Raw genomic sequence first — 14865 nt, 5'->3', positions numbered from 1 at the left:
GGAATGTGCCGTATCTATTAGATACGGTGCATTCCTCTCCTTTTCTCCTGCGCCGAAGTACAATGGGCTGCCGTGCGCCATCGCAGGCACCTTTGCACCATGGTGCCAGGGTGCCCGATTAGCAGAGAAAATTATTTTTGTGCAGGAAGGGAATCCTTCCTGCACAAATACAATCACAAGAGGCTCATCCCTTTTCCTATGGAGCACACATAGAAAGAGGAAGAACGAGGAGAAATTAAGATATTTCTCCTCGTTGTGCCTCACTTACACCTCCTCTGGGGAGACGTATGTTTTTCGTGCTGCCTCAGACTTACGGTTCTCGTTAATCTGGGGCAGTATCAAAAAGCTGTGGATATTGCTGGGAACACCCCCAGCAACACCCATAGAACGCTTATGTCACACAGTTTTCTGCGTGAAAGGGGTACACATTTATAAAGCCATGAAAAGCCACGTAACGTAGCTTTACGTGGCCTTATAAATATCCCAGTGGCACACTGCACCACCGTAAAGTCAAAAAGGTGATGTTCCGGCAGCACAATAGTGCTGGAGGTAAGGCCCTCAATTATTTTACATACATTCACCCTCAGTATCACTGGAAAATGAAAGTCATGTAAGGGCTGGCCTGGCTATCCCTTTGGTTCCTACTCAGCAATCCACCAAAATGAGCTGACTCACTGCACTATGATTCTTTTTATAAGGGAACCGAAAATCTTCTGTAGTGTGGGATATAAAAACAAAATAGCCATCAACCTGAACATAAATATAACCAAATACAGCGGTCTAGACTGCACACAGGCCAGTGCACACTCTAAAGTCCACTTAAATGTCAATGCTGTTAAACAATCCGTTAGTTTTCTTGCTCCAAGCTCCTCCCAAAATGGTCGCCTGTCATATAACCAGTTCGACAGTCTAGTCTATGCGCTCCCTCCAGTGTTGAAAATCCTCTAGTATGCAAAAATTCTATTTTAGATGCCGACCGGTGCTCGAATCGCAGAATTCTGAGGTGAGAACATTTTTGCCAAACCAGCTGCATTAGGTATCATGTGTCCTGAAAAGTGAGACACAGATTATCCCAGTGGACCACACACACAGAAAGACTTTTGCTACAGTCGATTATAATTTTTTTTTCATACTGGTATTGAACTAGTATTGCTTTTGACTTAAAACGTCAAGAGAATAAATTGTTTCGAAAGAATGTTTGCTTAGAAAATACCAGTTTCTATATTTGGTAGATAAACCGTCATCAAACACAAGTTTGTCGTTTTCATCAATTAATCAGATGAGCCAATGTCTTACATGAATGGATTCTGCTGCCATCTCGCAGGCGTTACAATCACTTGCCATGGATTATCACCATAATAACAAAGATGCCTACAATATGTCAATAATCCCCACAATTATACTAGCACCATTGTGCCAAGGCTGGCTATAATATTGGCCAAGATGCCAACAATCTGCCACTTATTGCCATTAGTTTGCTAGGGCAGCTACCATCATGTGATGGATGACCACAGTTAGGTCAATCATGCTCACAATATGTCAGTGATGGGTGATAATATACCACAACTAGTTAAAGAATGCCCAAAATCTGTCACACATTACCATTATCATGCCAGGTATGGACACAGTTGAGCTGGAGATGAATCCTATATGATGGAGAGCAACATATACTTCTGGTGGTACTTAACACCTTGGATAGCTTGCAGGGAGTAACACTATCCGGGAGAGACACAATGCCAGACACACATAAGTAAATGTATACATCCATACATGCACATAAACAGTACAGAAATACACACATATACACACATCCATGCAAATGCCTCAGCCATCTCTATGAAAAGAGAGACTCTTAAGTGCTTCAGCTCTGGATCCAGCATCTGCTCTCCTCAGCTCCTGGACTAATCATGCACCCTACTCATGCACCTCATGCCTTACTCCTGCATTCCTACAATTCAGTCACTCCCTGTTGACTCCTGCTCTGGCCATTTCTGCCACTTTTTAGGTCTGACCCAGCGCATGCGCTGGTCTGGCGAGACTTTTTGAGAGGGCTACCAGGCCAGCCTAGGGCTACAGTGCATGTGCATGGGGGCACGTGCCGCGCTTGACCGCAATTACTTTCACTTTCGCGGCCGTGCGGCCGCTTTGATGTTTGATCGCGATCACTTTCGCGGCCGCACAGCGCTTGGCATAGCCAATAGGTCTCGCTTTTGGGACCTTATAAGTATTTAGTTATGCAACTGTTGCATGGCTAAACACTTATAAGGTCCCAAAGGCGAGACCTATTGGCTATGCCAATGCTTGTTTCTTATGTGAGCTACTTCTCACACACAAATGGAAAGAATTAGGACAGTGTCAACCAACCCAGTGCAACAGCCAGAAATGCTGTGTTATGTGACAGGGAGAGGGCAGGAGAGAGCCATATCTGTAGAAATATGGCACTCTGTTCCCCTCTCCTTAGCACTGGTGCAGAATTTTGATGCAGTACGGAACGCACACACCTTTGCGCCATAGTGAAAGGGTGTCAGTGTGAGTCTAGCATAGGCTGTGTACTGAAAGGATTTCCTTCCAATACAAAATACTATCCCTAGACCAGTTTTAACACTTTTAACACTGTTCCTACATTGTAGGTGTGTTGTACAGTCAGAAAAGAAAGGAGAAATGAAAAAGTTGCTACTTTTAATGCCTGCTTTCAAGTGGCATAACTTTTAAATGCATAGCCCTGTCTACTATTGTTAGTAGATAGGGTTTTGCGTCAAAAAGCATGGGAATGCCAATGTACCATCCTTGTAACACACCCCTTGAAACTAAGCTTTGCACTGCTTTGCTTTACTTTTAGGCCACTTTCCAGTGCATAGCACTGGAAAGTGAATAACACAAAAAATTGTGTTTGTTTGCATCACTTATGTGACGCAAACCCACCGCAAAATGTTTGTAAAAATGGCCCAAAGTCTGATTTGCAGAGCCAAAAACACAACCACTATCCTTGTCACCTAGCCAGATAGAGTGGGGACAGATGTGTATGCTGCAAACCCCATTGAATGATGCAGGGCGTATGATGTTTTCTCTGATGCACACAAACCCTCTGAATGATGTACTGCATGAACATCACTTCTGAGAGCTACTTTTAGGGTGTTACGAACAACCAGTAGCCCTCAAGCTACTCCCTAAAGACCCCTGATGTAGAGCTCCTGTCCCTGTATTTCACCACTGAGTTTAGAAGATGTTCCTTCCTCTAACCAAACCGTGAAAAACACACTTGCTTCCAGTCCTTTCCCTGACATGAGCATTTTAAGGGAGTAAAAAGTTCAAGTAAAATTTGATGAAAGATCGAAACTTGTGATTTTGTGAGTACTCACCATTTTAGACAAGTTTACACCGCCCACCCTCAGACCACCACAAACCCACACTCTCAGCAGATTTCTTAACACAGTAAATCACACCATGCTTGAAGAATTTTCTGTGTGAGTTACTTCCCTTTACTAGTGCAAATTCACATTCTGCTAATCGGTAAAGTGGAATATGAACTGGAAAATTAAGGTAATGCACATCGTCATGTCATTTATGTGGGCAAATACATTTAGGAATATGGAACAGTGTGTTTGTAGGTACACTTTTCTGCACTCATCCCACTAGGCAGAAGGGTGTAACATTGCAATTTGAGTGTCCCTCTATATCTTCCTTTTCCACGGGTGTGGTTCTTCCTTAAATCACAATAAGAGCAGATTCAGTGACTTGTACTTTGCCATTCTCTACGGCCTTATTCATAAATAAGAACATCTATGTGATGCTGATGGTCCACAGTCACATTGTCTTCTCATTGCCCCCACATGTTAGTAAATCACGAATAGGTTATTTTTCCAAGAATGTTCTCCAGACTCAGTGAGTTCTGTGTTCTTGTTATTTGAGGACCTCTAAAACCATATCAACTCAAATTTCCAAGAGAGCACCGCAATCCAATAAACCCATTCCAAAACTGGAAATAGATAAATAATATAGACCCACTAATTTGGTGGGGAAGGGTTGCTACACCGAAAGGTGCTTTGTCATGGATGGCAGAGTCATGAGGAGCAAAGTCACTGGCGGCTACTTTATGGTCTGTCAGTTTAAGTGACTCCTTTCTACATCCCTGTCCCAAAAATCTCATGCCCCCCCACACCAAGGCACTTGTATCCCATGGAATAGGGGGTCATTATTGTTATTTTTGTATTCTGCCCCAGGCAGCAGGTTTTACCTAATTATGATGAACATTACTTATAACTCCACCCATCCTAAATCGGGTGGACGTTGTGGTATGTGACATGATGGTGTAAACCTACTAAGGGCCTCGTTAAGATGTCAGGCACATCGTCTTGTTGAAGGGACCAACCGACACCCAGTCAGCGGTCTCGACCGACTAATTAGGATGCGACCAAACACTGTTCGGTCGCACTCCTATACTTTACAATGGGAGCATGCATTCTGACCAGAAAATGCAAGGAGCTGTTCATTCCTGCACCCTGTGCAGGCCCCTCAAGGTGACTGCCACAAGGTGCAGGAATCAGCAGCGGCGCAGATGCCAAGCATCAAAGGGGCCCTGCTGGGGGCCCCCAAAGTAGAGTTCTGACAGCCTTTCTGTGTCGGAAAGGCCAGCACAGAAAGGCTGTGTCAACCCGACATTGTAATTCCTCAAGCGGAAAGAGCCGCCCTTGGGATTACTGACTGGCGGACGTGCTCTCCAAGCCCCCCCGGAAGCCAGTTAGAATGACCGTTCACATTCCTTTCCGACCTACTCTATCGTAATGGGTCTGTCGGAAAGGAAGCCAACCGGCATATTAGGATGTGGTCGGAGTTTCTGACAGCATCGTAATTAGACACAGTATATGTCTATTTGAAATCAACTTCCTACTTCCAGTGAAGACACTGTAGATGTCGGACTGTACGTGTGAACAGGTGCATTAATTGTCCATATGTGCTGGGTAGGAGAGAAATAGCTTCCTTCCCCTGCAGGCAGCGTTCCTCAAGGTGAAGCATATGGAATGTGCACAATACAAGCCAGCAGCCCAGATGAGTCTCTGTGACTGCGTGGACCCGGTTTCTGCTCAAGGCTAGCCTCCAGTCCTTGCTTACGGCCAGGTCCTACTTTATTCCAATGCCTCTCCTTTCCGACGAGAATCTTGCAAACTTCTCTCATTTCCCTTCTAGTTTCACAGCCATGGACATAACACCCAGAAACAAGCTTGCATCAAGCATTGTCACCGAAAACACTGGCGATTAATGGTTTCCCACACTTTAATGGTTTCCCACACTTCTTGTCATTGGAATCGAACCAGATTAAAATCGCTCTGATGGTCCAAACTGGTCTATGCACACAAATGATTCGATAAAAAAAATAAAACGCAGATTTTTTTTCTCCACGGTCTGTATTCTTAGAGTATACATTATTTGAATACTGACACTTCACAGACGAACGGTTCCAAGTGAGGGAACTTTCTTTAGTACATTGTGTTGAATCTGTTAGTTTCCTACTAGATTGATGATAAGAACATTTAGAATGTTGAGCACTAGTGCTCTGGGCTTCCGCGGGCCGAGAAAAGCCAGCAGAACAACATTCTAATGTTGTTTTTCATTCACAGCTGCTGCTGTGAACAAAGACCTCTCAGGGCCTGAGGGAATTAAGCCCTCTCAGGTCCGAGAGGCCTTTGTTTTTACCAATTAGAACATTCTGCCCTCTGGGGTGACATGTTCTAATACCCTTAGAGCACTCCTAGCGGGCTCTACTGGCCATTAAAGGCCCGCTCTGTTGTTAAAGGCCCACGCCTTCGGCTCGGGTCTTTAACACTGGAGCGGGCCTTTAATTGCTTGTAGAGCCCGCTAGGTCTGGCTCTACGGCTATAAAATCCTCCCCATATAGAAATGCCAGAAAATTGTTTTGGAGCTCTGCTTGATTTCTACTTCTGAATATGCAGCTTGTTCTGCTAACAAGAAAAATAGAATGCTTTACATAGATACTGGTAAACTCTCTCACATTATATTGTCTCTGTTAAAGACAAGGCGAGATATTCACGTAGGAAAGCTGCAAGGCTGCTCTGTAATTGCATTAAAGTGCTTATACCTACAAGCGTTTGTGCTTATGACTTTATGTTTTTCTGACGCTGCCTGTTTTCCTGATGGTAGTACAAGACAAATGCATTATTTCATGTCAAGGCGCCAATGCATGCCGAAGTAAAGTGCTCCTCAGACCATTAACAAAGTAGCAATTTTGATATTTTTACACAGGCGTCTTCCCGTGCAACATATGCACTTTTATCAAAAAGTGGCGACAAACAGGGGAAACGTAAAAGCCATTAAGCAATGTTGATGCTTCTATAAAAAGACTTAAACCTTTAGAGGCATCGGTAATAGTTTCTAATCAATCATTGTGAATTCCTCCAGGACTTGTCTTGGTAACAGCCACACAATGTAGTTGTGATGAGTAATGTGCTGCGAACAATTATGGGAGCTGGATGACTTTTTCATTGTCTAGTATATGGTGAAAAACGAGCTCGGTACCCCACCATGACTTTTATTGGAGCTAAATAGGTTAAACTGAGGCATGTTTTCAGCAAAGGCATGGAAACAGCATGATTAGAATCGCATTATCTCCTGCTGCATTGTAAAATTGAACACAATTAGTGGATGATGTTTCAAAACAAGTCTCCTAAAAAAAAATGGAGAAATCTGGATTAGCTCAGTTTCCCAAAAATCCTGCGCGGTCCCGCTGTTACATCTAACCTGATTTTTTCGTGAATATTTAAAAGAGGAGGCGAAAGTGTGGGGATAGAAATGAGTGTGTTGCAAAAAAAAAAAATCTTCTCTCATGCTACTCCATGTTCTGTGTAATATGCCAATTTGCACACAGGACAAGCAACACGCACAACGTAGCTTGTTTAGAGAGAACATATTTTCATAATATACTCAACAGAGCCACACTACAAAATGAAGACAGATAGATATGCTCCTGATAATGTTCTCCAGATGAAATCTTGTATAAAATAATATTCGTATTAGTTAGGCTCACGTATGTGTCTGTTGACTGTTTCATGCCCAGTGTAGTCGCTTTCACAGCAAGAAAATGAACTTCGAGTTCAAAAGAATTGGTAATTTTTTTGATAGAATGAAAATAGGATAAAAAGTTACTGAATTTCAATCATGGGGCTGATATCAAGTCTGGCAGTCAGCAGAGGTTGTCCACCGTCAATTAAGACGTCCAAAGTGGTACTGGTGGTGGACCGCCAGATGCGCCAAGGTACAGTCATTCCCTGGTGGTGGCACAGCTGCGCAGCAACACAATATGCTGAGCAGGGACTGGTGAAGTACAAGTTCCTGCACCGCCAGCCTTTTCATGGCGTAGCCCCACCTTGAAAACAGTGGCAGTGCAAGAACAGAGGGGGCCCTATAGGCACAAAATGGGGGCACACCATATGACCCTCTGTCTGTATACCAACAAAGTTCCAGCACGGCATGGACTTCACCACCCATGATGCCGTTCCATGGCGGTGCCCGTTTTTGGGAAAGGCAAAGGACCGCCGTCAGTTTTACAAGTTACACACTTTTAACTTGTAATACTGCTGGCAGTCCTTGCGCGGCTTTGGCGCGGCGCAGCCTGCGTTTGAGCTTGCGCCGATGCACCAAAGTCGTAACCGGGTCCTATGGAGGTTGGTGCACTCTGGGGCCATGTTGCTGTCCACCTGTGGTACCTTCATTTTGCAAACACCATCTCTCGTTGTATTTGAAATAGCCCTGGTATAAGCAGTGAAATAAGTCGCATACATCAGAGGACTCACTGATCCCCAAATGCATCATTCTGTAAGATGACTGACAGAGCAGCAAGTTCTTTGTTATGTCGAATTTTCTTTATAAAAATTCTGGCATGACTTTTGAACTGTATACCCGTTTCTGTGATTGAAAGCATCCCTGTTTTCTGCAAAAAAAGAAGTGCTGTTTTAATGTGTTTGAATATGTATAATTATATTTTGTAGATCAAACTAAGTAAACTGAAGGGAAACTCATGTGATGATCAAAATGAGGGTATCAGTAACCGGAATGAAATGTATGCCCATTTCAAAGCTCCAAAAACATTTTGAGCATCCAAGAAAGAAGAATGATTGGGGTTAGAATGGGACAGAAAACGACCCAGGCATCGAAGAAAAAGGGGCCCCTGTTAATGAATTAGATAGGTAAGCAAATGGCTCCTGTTTGCAAATTTGGGCAGTTTGAGACTTGATCAGACACGCTGCTCTAATTGTTCTAGAATCAGTCACCCAATAGACCTGGTCCTTATACTGAAGCTTCCTCACTCTAAAAAAAAAATAAGACAGAGATTAAGTTAATAATATTATGTTAGGGAGCTGGGGCATTTGGGAGAGGAACAACGTGAGAGCAGATCATAATGTATCAAGGATGTCCCGGGAGCAAACCGTCCACTGTCGAACCACTGTCTCATTGTCCATACTCACTATTTCAATACAAGGCATACTCTCAATGGATAGACTAACTGAGACGGTAAAAAGTTACTATGTCGGGGGCAGGTAATTATGCAAATCCTTATTGGATTTGTGTACATTTTAGAAATCTCACTAACCCTAAAATAAATGTGTGCTCACTTAAATATTGTTCAATTTACAGGTTACCTGTATTTTAATCTATAATTCCATATGCACTGTACACAACAATATAGACCACAGTGCGTTGCTTTTGGAACTAGATTGGATGGAAAGCCTGAATTAATCTCATCCGCTGACTATCGCTTGGGGCCGCATCCCTAACCATATACCTTGGTCCAAACTGAGGTGGCATGGTGTGCAGTATAACAATGGATTGGGATGCATGCAGCCTGAGTGATTACCAGTGGCTGAGGTTAATTCAAGCATTTCCTCCATCACTGTTTTGTATATTTACTGTGTTGTCACAAGTGCAAGGGTTATGCCCAGACGTGGGGCACACTGTGTCACTGAAACCAAGCTGTACCTGGCTGATAAGCCCAAAACTAGGGCGAAACCTGTCCTGGGTTACTTGTGTTTCTGTTCAGGGTGGACCTGGCTTGGCAGTTCGGGCTGGACTGTTCCCATTGGAGAAGGGTCAAGACTGATTTGCATAGAGCTGGGTCCAAACTGAGGTGTTATGGTGTTCAGAATAACGATGGATTGGGAAGCAGCCCGAGTGATTACCAGTGGCTGAGATTAATTCAAGAATTCCATCCATCACTGCTTTGTACTGTCATTGTTCAAAGCAAGGCATACACGGTAAAGGATTGAAGGTCCCTGGTGCAGTAATCATGTGACATTGCCCTCCTAAGTTTTGCATTCTGGTTGACTTAGTATGTTTTTATTGTGGGGCATTTATGTCGCGAGTCTCCTCACAGGTGCTTAATACGTTTATTTCTGTTGGTCACAGACAGAGTGCTAGACTTTTTGGGTGATAGCAATAAATTCAGACTGGCACTCCCTTTAACATGGGTGACTACTGTTCCCTTTTGCACAACATGACTTGGCACTTGAACAATAATTATGGTCAACAAGAACCTACACTCCAGTAGGAGGACTACTTACCATATCTCCTTCTGTAAATTAATGTATTGTAGTGTACCTAGGTAGTGCTTACAAACATGGGATGGTGGGTGCCCATAGTTGGAGCTCCCTCTGTATGCAGGTAGCCCCTAAGATTGTAGGGTGCTCAGTAGTTTCATGTAATAGTCTGAACTTTCTCAGTCTGCCTGACAGGGCAGATCTTTTCTTTCCCTCCTCTCTGTAGAATGCATTGTAAAGCAATTGTGAGGATTTCGGTGTATAATATGATATGGCTTTAGGGCCTTATCATGGAATAGTCTTGGGTACAGTCAGGCCTGTTTTTATAACCTTTCTTCAACCCTGGATAGATGTTCCTTTGAGCAGCAAAGTTTGACAAAGGAACTTAGTGTAAAGCATTTAACAGCACCAAACAATGAAATAAGAAAGTCACACAGCAAGAAAGCGACACTGCAACAATTCCTTAACATAAAGCATATTTTTATGAATTTGTAGGGTCCTTGTTCATCGAAATCCAACAGAGGGTTCCAGACATACAGATATGTTAAGCATTAAATACTTTGAAATGCAACTGCTAAAAAGCAATGATCAAGAAAAGATTGTACATTTTTGAAAAGTTTGAAAGAGTTAGTTTGACAAATCTGGCCTGGCTTGATGGAGGTCTAGGGAGCCAGAAAGTATACTTTGGACAGATATCTGGTCACCAGTGCCTTTTCCAGTCCAGTTCCAGCCTTTAGACAATGAAGTGGCCCTGATGCTGGGGATGCACTAGTCACTAGTCCAGCAGCAGGTGCAGTCCTTCCAATTATGCAGTCTCTCTTTCTTCGAGCAGTTTCAAAGGAATCAGGGCAGTCCTTCTACCCCAACCCAATGTGTGCAAAGGTCCAGGGTGCCATGGGTGCCCTTCATATACTAGGAAGGTGCCCAAGGTGACAATGCAGTCACTAGCCAATGGGCTAGTGGGTCCCCCTCCCCTTTTTGGTGACAAAGTTCCGGTGATGTGTGGCATTTGGCAATGCCAGAGTGCAATATTCTTGCCACTCTTAAGATGCCGGGACCTTTCCTAAATTGTGAGGAACTTGGTAGCCCACCCCAGAGGTGTGGCTAACCAAAGGCTACAAGTCCACAGGAAAATAGGTTTGAGATGGTTTTTCCCTCTCTGTAGGTGTCTCTGACTTGTCTATAGGAGCAAAAGACATCCTGCTTGGGAGTGTTGTCTTAGGCGGGCTCCCCTTTGAAGCTTGCCTTTTGGGCTAACATCCAAGCTGCCTTCATGGAGAGGAAGTCATGCCTCACTCTGTGGCAACTGCCTTTGCTCCTAAGCCTGGGAGTCGTTCACACGTCTCCCCAGACGGGCAGAAGCTGTCTGTGTATTAGAGCCTGTGTGAGGCCACTAGACTACCTGGGGTACAGAGTGGAAACTCTAAAAGTTGCTTAACTTTAATAGTGACATTACTTTTGACTTGGGCATCAAGTCAGATTTAATGCCACAATTAATTCAACACCTTACAGTACCCAGTTAGGTAGGCCCATTCAGAGGTTTGCAGGCTGGTATGCCTTAGCAAAACGACAACTTTAAAGGTTTTGATGCTAAGACAGATATAAACCTATATGTCTTGCTTAATTGTTTACAGCTGCCTGCCATAGGGCTCTAAAGGCATTTCTTAGTGGAGACTTACATATTATTATTAAGGGAGTGGCGGCTAAGCCATAGGTTTAAAGGGCAAAGTCAAACTAGCAGTGCACACACTGCCCTTCCAGTCTGCAGTGGCAGGCTGGGATCCATTTGTCATTTTTCACACTCTGGGTGGCACAAACAGTGTTGCAGTCCTGGTTGGACACTCTGCCTTATATGCCCTTGGTACACTGGGCACCATATACTAGGGACCTAAGTCAGCATTTGCCAATTGTGGACATCCAATTCTACATACCTTTTGTATTGGGTCAGAACATTGGGACTGAGGTCTGGTTAGCAAGCCTCAGTGCACTCTCAGTGTTGGAAAACCAGCAGCTAGCAGTCCAAATGGGGGCAAAAAGTGGAGGGAACCTGCAAAAAGCCTGTTTTCTTACAGCATTGTTCATGTGCCTGATTTGAAATTACATTTCCATGTATAGAGCAGGACCATTATGTTGCATTCATCCTTGTCGGACTAAGTCAGTTCCAGCAAGTGAGAAGTCTAGATTGCATTTTGAACATACCTGACTCCATTTTGTTTCAGTCCATGTGCTCACATTAGCAGCAGTACACAAACACAAAGTAAGGAAAGCATTAGGAAATGATAAAATGGCATTTTGCAGAAATCTGCATTCTTCTTTCATGAGATCTTTAAGATACACAGGCTACATTGCTGGCCTCCAATCACACATCTGATCTGGGCTCTGAGGTTGAAACTCATGATGGAAAGAATGTTTATTTTTTTGTGTTAGCCTTATCAACTGTACCCTGCTAAACTACTATGTGCTATTAATGAATGCGTTGACGTTTCTCTACATTACTGACTGGAAAATTGCATTGCTTGATGAAGCGTATATCTGCTCATGAATCTCTGATAAACACCTATACATGCAGTAGCCACGCTTAGCTTCTAATGTCCTTGCAGCTTAAATACACTATTTGTTTAAAAAAATATCCAGCTACAGAGTGTTTATTTGGATTATGCTTTAACACAGGTCAGCCTGTTCCAGAGCGTGACAAACCCTGAACAAAGACTGTGGCCATGAGCATGGCCAAAGCTTTCATCTAGATATAGAAAGTAGGCTGCCTGCAATCCTCCACATCCTTTTATGAAAAGAATACAGAAATTGCATCTGAAGGGCCGGGGTTTGTCTGGTTCCAATACATAACTTGTCATTGACAGTTCTCCTGCTCCCTAGTTGCCCTGGAGATGTGTCACACTTAAGTTAAATGCCCTTTTGACTGATTGGCTCCTTCCAAACAGGACCTAGTCTGTCATTATGCCCGACAAAGTTTAATAATATGATTAATTATATTTTAATAATTGTATTTTTGAAATGTACATACACAATTATGGGACACGTTAAATGCAGTCCTTTCCTTTTTTCCCATTTTCTGGGGTTTTAGTGTGTTTCTGTTCACTTCTTTTCTGTTGGGAAAAGAAGTTATTTTAGTTTTATTTAGTTGTATTTTAAAAGTTTTTTCATTCGTAGTTAGTAGGGGATGAGGGCTTTTAGTTTCATATTTTGCATTTGTTTGATTTGTTAGAACTGTTTCTTTTAGGTTATTGCCCTTTATGTTCAAAGTTAATTAGAGTTGCCATTATGATAATGTTAAATATATATTTTTTGTGTTATTTTTGGTGTTCTGTAGGTAGTTTAGTTATAGTTAGGACATTGTTTCTATTCAAAAAGAGTTTTTCCTTTTGCCAATAACTTTGGCCCAGGAGGGGAACCACGCAGCCCCCTCCCTCAATAAAAACAAATAATAATTAAAAAAAAGAGGCAGAGCCTCGGGGTATGGGGTCCCCGGGGCTAATAGAGTCCTCAGAAGGGGGGCCACACAGCCCCCTACATAACATTTTAAAAAAAATATATATATATGGCCATGCCCCGGTGGATGAAATTGGTTCCCGGGGGTAATAGAGTCCTCGGGAGGGAGTGCCACGCGGCCCCCTTTCCCTTTTTTTTTTTTTAAATAGGGGTCAGGCCCTGGGGGATAGGGTCCCCAGGGCCCCAAAAATGGGAAAAGAAGGGGGGCCACACAGCCCCTTCTGAAAAAAAATAAGTTGCAGAGAGGTGGTCCGAGGCCTTGCCCCTTTTTACACCACTCTGCAAACACGGCTTCTGGTGCACTGCTGGTGGGGCGATGAAGTCCTCTTGTGTCCTGAGGACCTCAGAACACAAGTGGACTTCATACTCTAAGCAGCAGTGCGCCAGAAGCCGCGTTTGCAGCTTGGTGTAAAAAGGGGCATGGCCTTAGAACACCTCTCTGCAACGCAGCTCCGTGGTGCTTAATGGAGGTACCTAGTGGGCTAGTTGGCCCCAGGGACCCTTAGGATTCAAGGGGACTTAATCCTCCAATTTGCAATGTGGTGCAGGAAGTGGATGTGGCCTGACATAACAAGTTAGCAATCTTGCTATGTGGGACTTACTGGAGGTAATAAAAGGGGTAGTTTGCCCGCAAGGTTGGGGGCCATGCTCACCTTTCTCCACCACTCTGACAACGAGTCTGCTATGTTATAGTTAGAAATAAGCATTGAAAAAACCTTTGAGATTCACTGAAAAAAACATAGATTTCAGGGACGTTATAGTTAGAAATTAGCATTTAAAAAACCTTTGAAATTCACAAACAAACCATAGGTTTCATGCACGTTATAGTTAGTTGGACATTTCACCCGTACAAAACCATAGAAATTCCGCCATTATAGTTAGTTCAGCTAGTTATAACTCGCGCCCCCGCAATGCACTGCTGATGACGTCACATATTACATCATTCATGACATGGTCAGTGACACATCACTGAGGAAATCACTGATGACATCTCAGATGACATCATTGATGACATCACTGATGACATCATCAATGTGAAAATCTGATGCACCTCCTCACAATTTAATATAACCTTTGATACACCCACTGTAAAATACAGACTACCATTTTCAAAACCATTAACACACCAATAACAGTTACTGCATACGCACTCACTGATTCCTAGGTCTACACACACATCCACTCATTGACCCATACAATCACTCATACATGCAGTCTCTCATCAATACAACACTATCATATGCACTCATACACCTATACAGACTCTCGCGCACCACCACTCATCCAGAGTTACTCACACACCTAGTCAGTCATGAAAGAATCAATCACACTTCCATTTACTGACCTATACAGGTTTACACACACCACATCACTTATTCAAATAGAAAAAATGCATACTTACTCTCTTGTACAATCACTGATATAAGTACACACTCATACATACAGCCACTCTCACAATCACTAACTCTCACGTATAGTCATTTATATACTCCAACTCTCACATACACTGCCTTTTACATATTTAGTTACTTGGACATGTACCACTGAGACATCCATTCACTCACCAACACACCCATACACACACTCACCCACCCATACAGGTGTTTCCACATGCACTCTTAAACACATACACCCAGTGAATCAACCACTCAAACATCTTTGCACAGAGTCACACACCCCCCACACACCCACACACACTCAGGCACCCATACAAATACTCAGGCAACCAATCGATAACCCATGTAGACACTCATGTAGCTACTGACCAGCCCATGCAGCAGCTTATCCAACAACAGACAGACTGATACAGACA

Source organism: Triturus cristatus, chromosome 6 (genome assembly GCF_964204655.1).
Source record: "Triturus cristatus chromosome 6, aTriCri1.1, whole genome shotgun sequence".
NCBI lineage: Eukaryota > Metazoa > Chordata > Amphibia > Caudata > Salamandridae > Triturus > Triturus cristatus.
The sequence above is the reverse complement of the archived record's forward strand: the minus strand, read 5'-3'. Positions refer to the sequence as shown.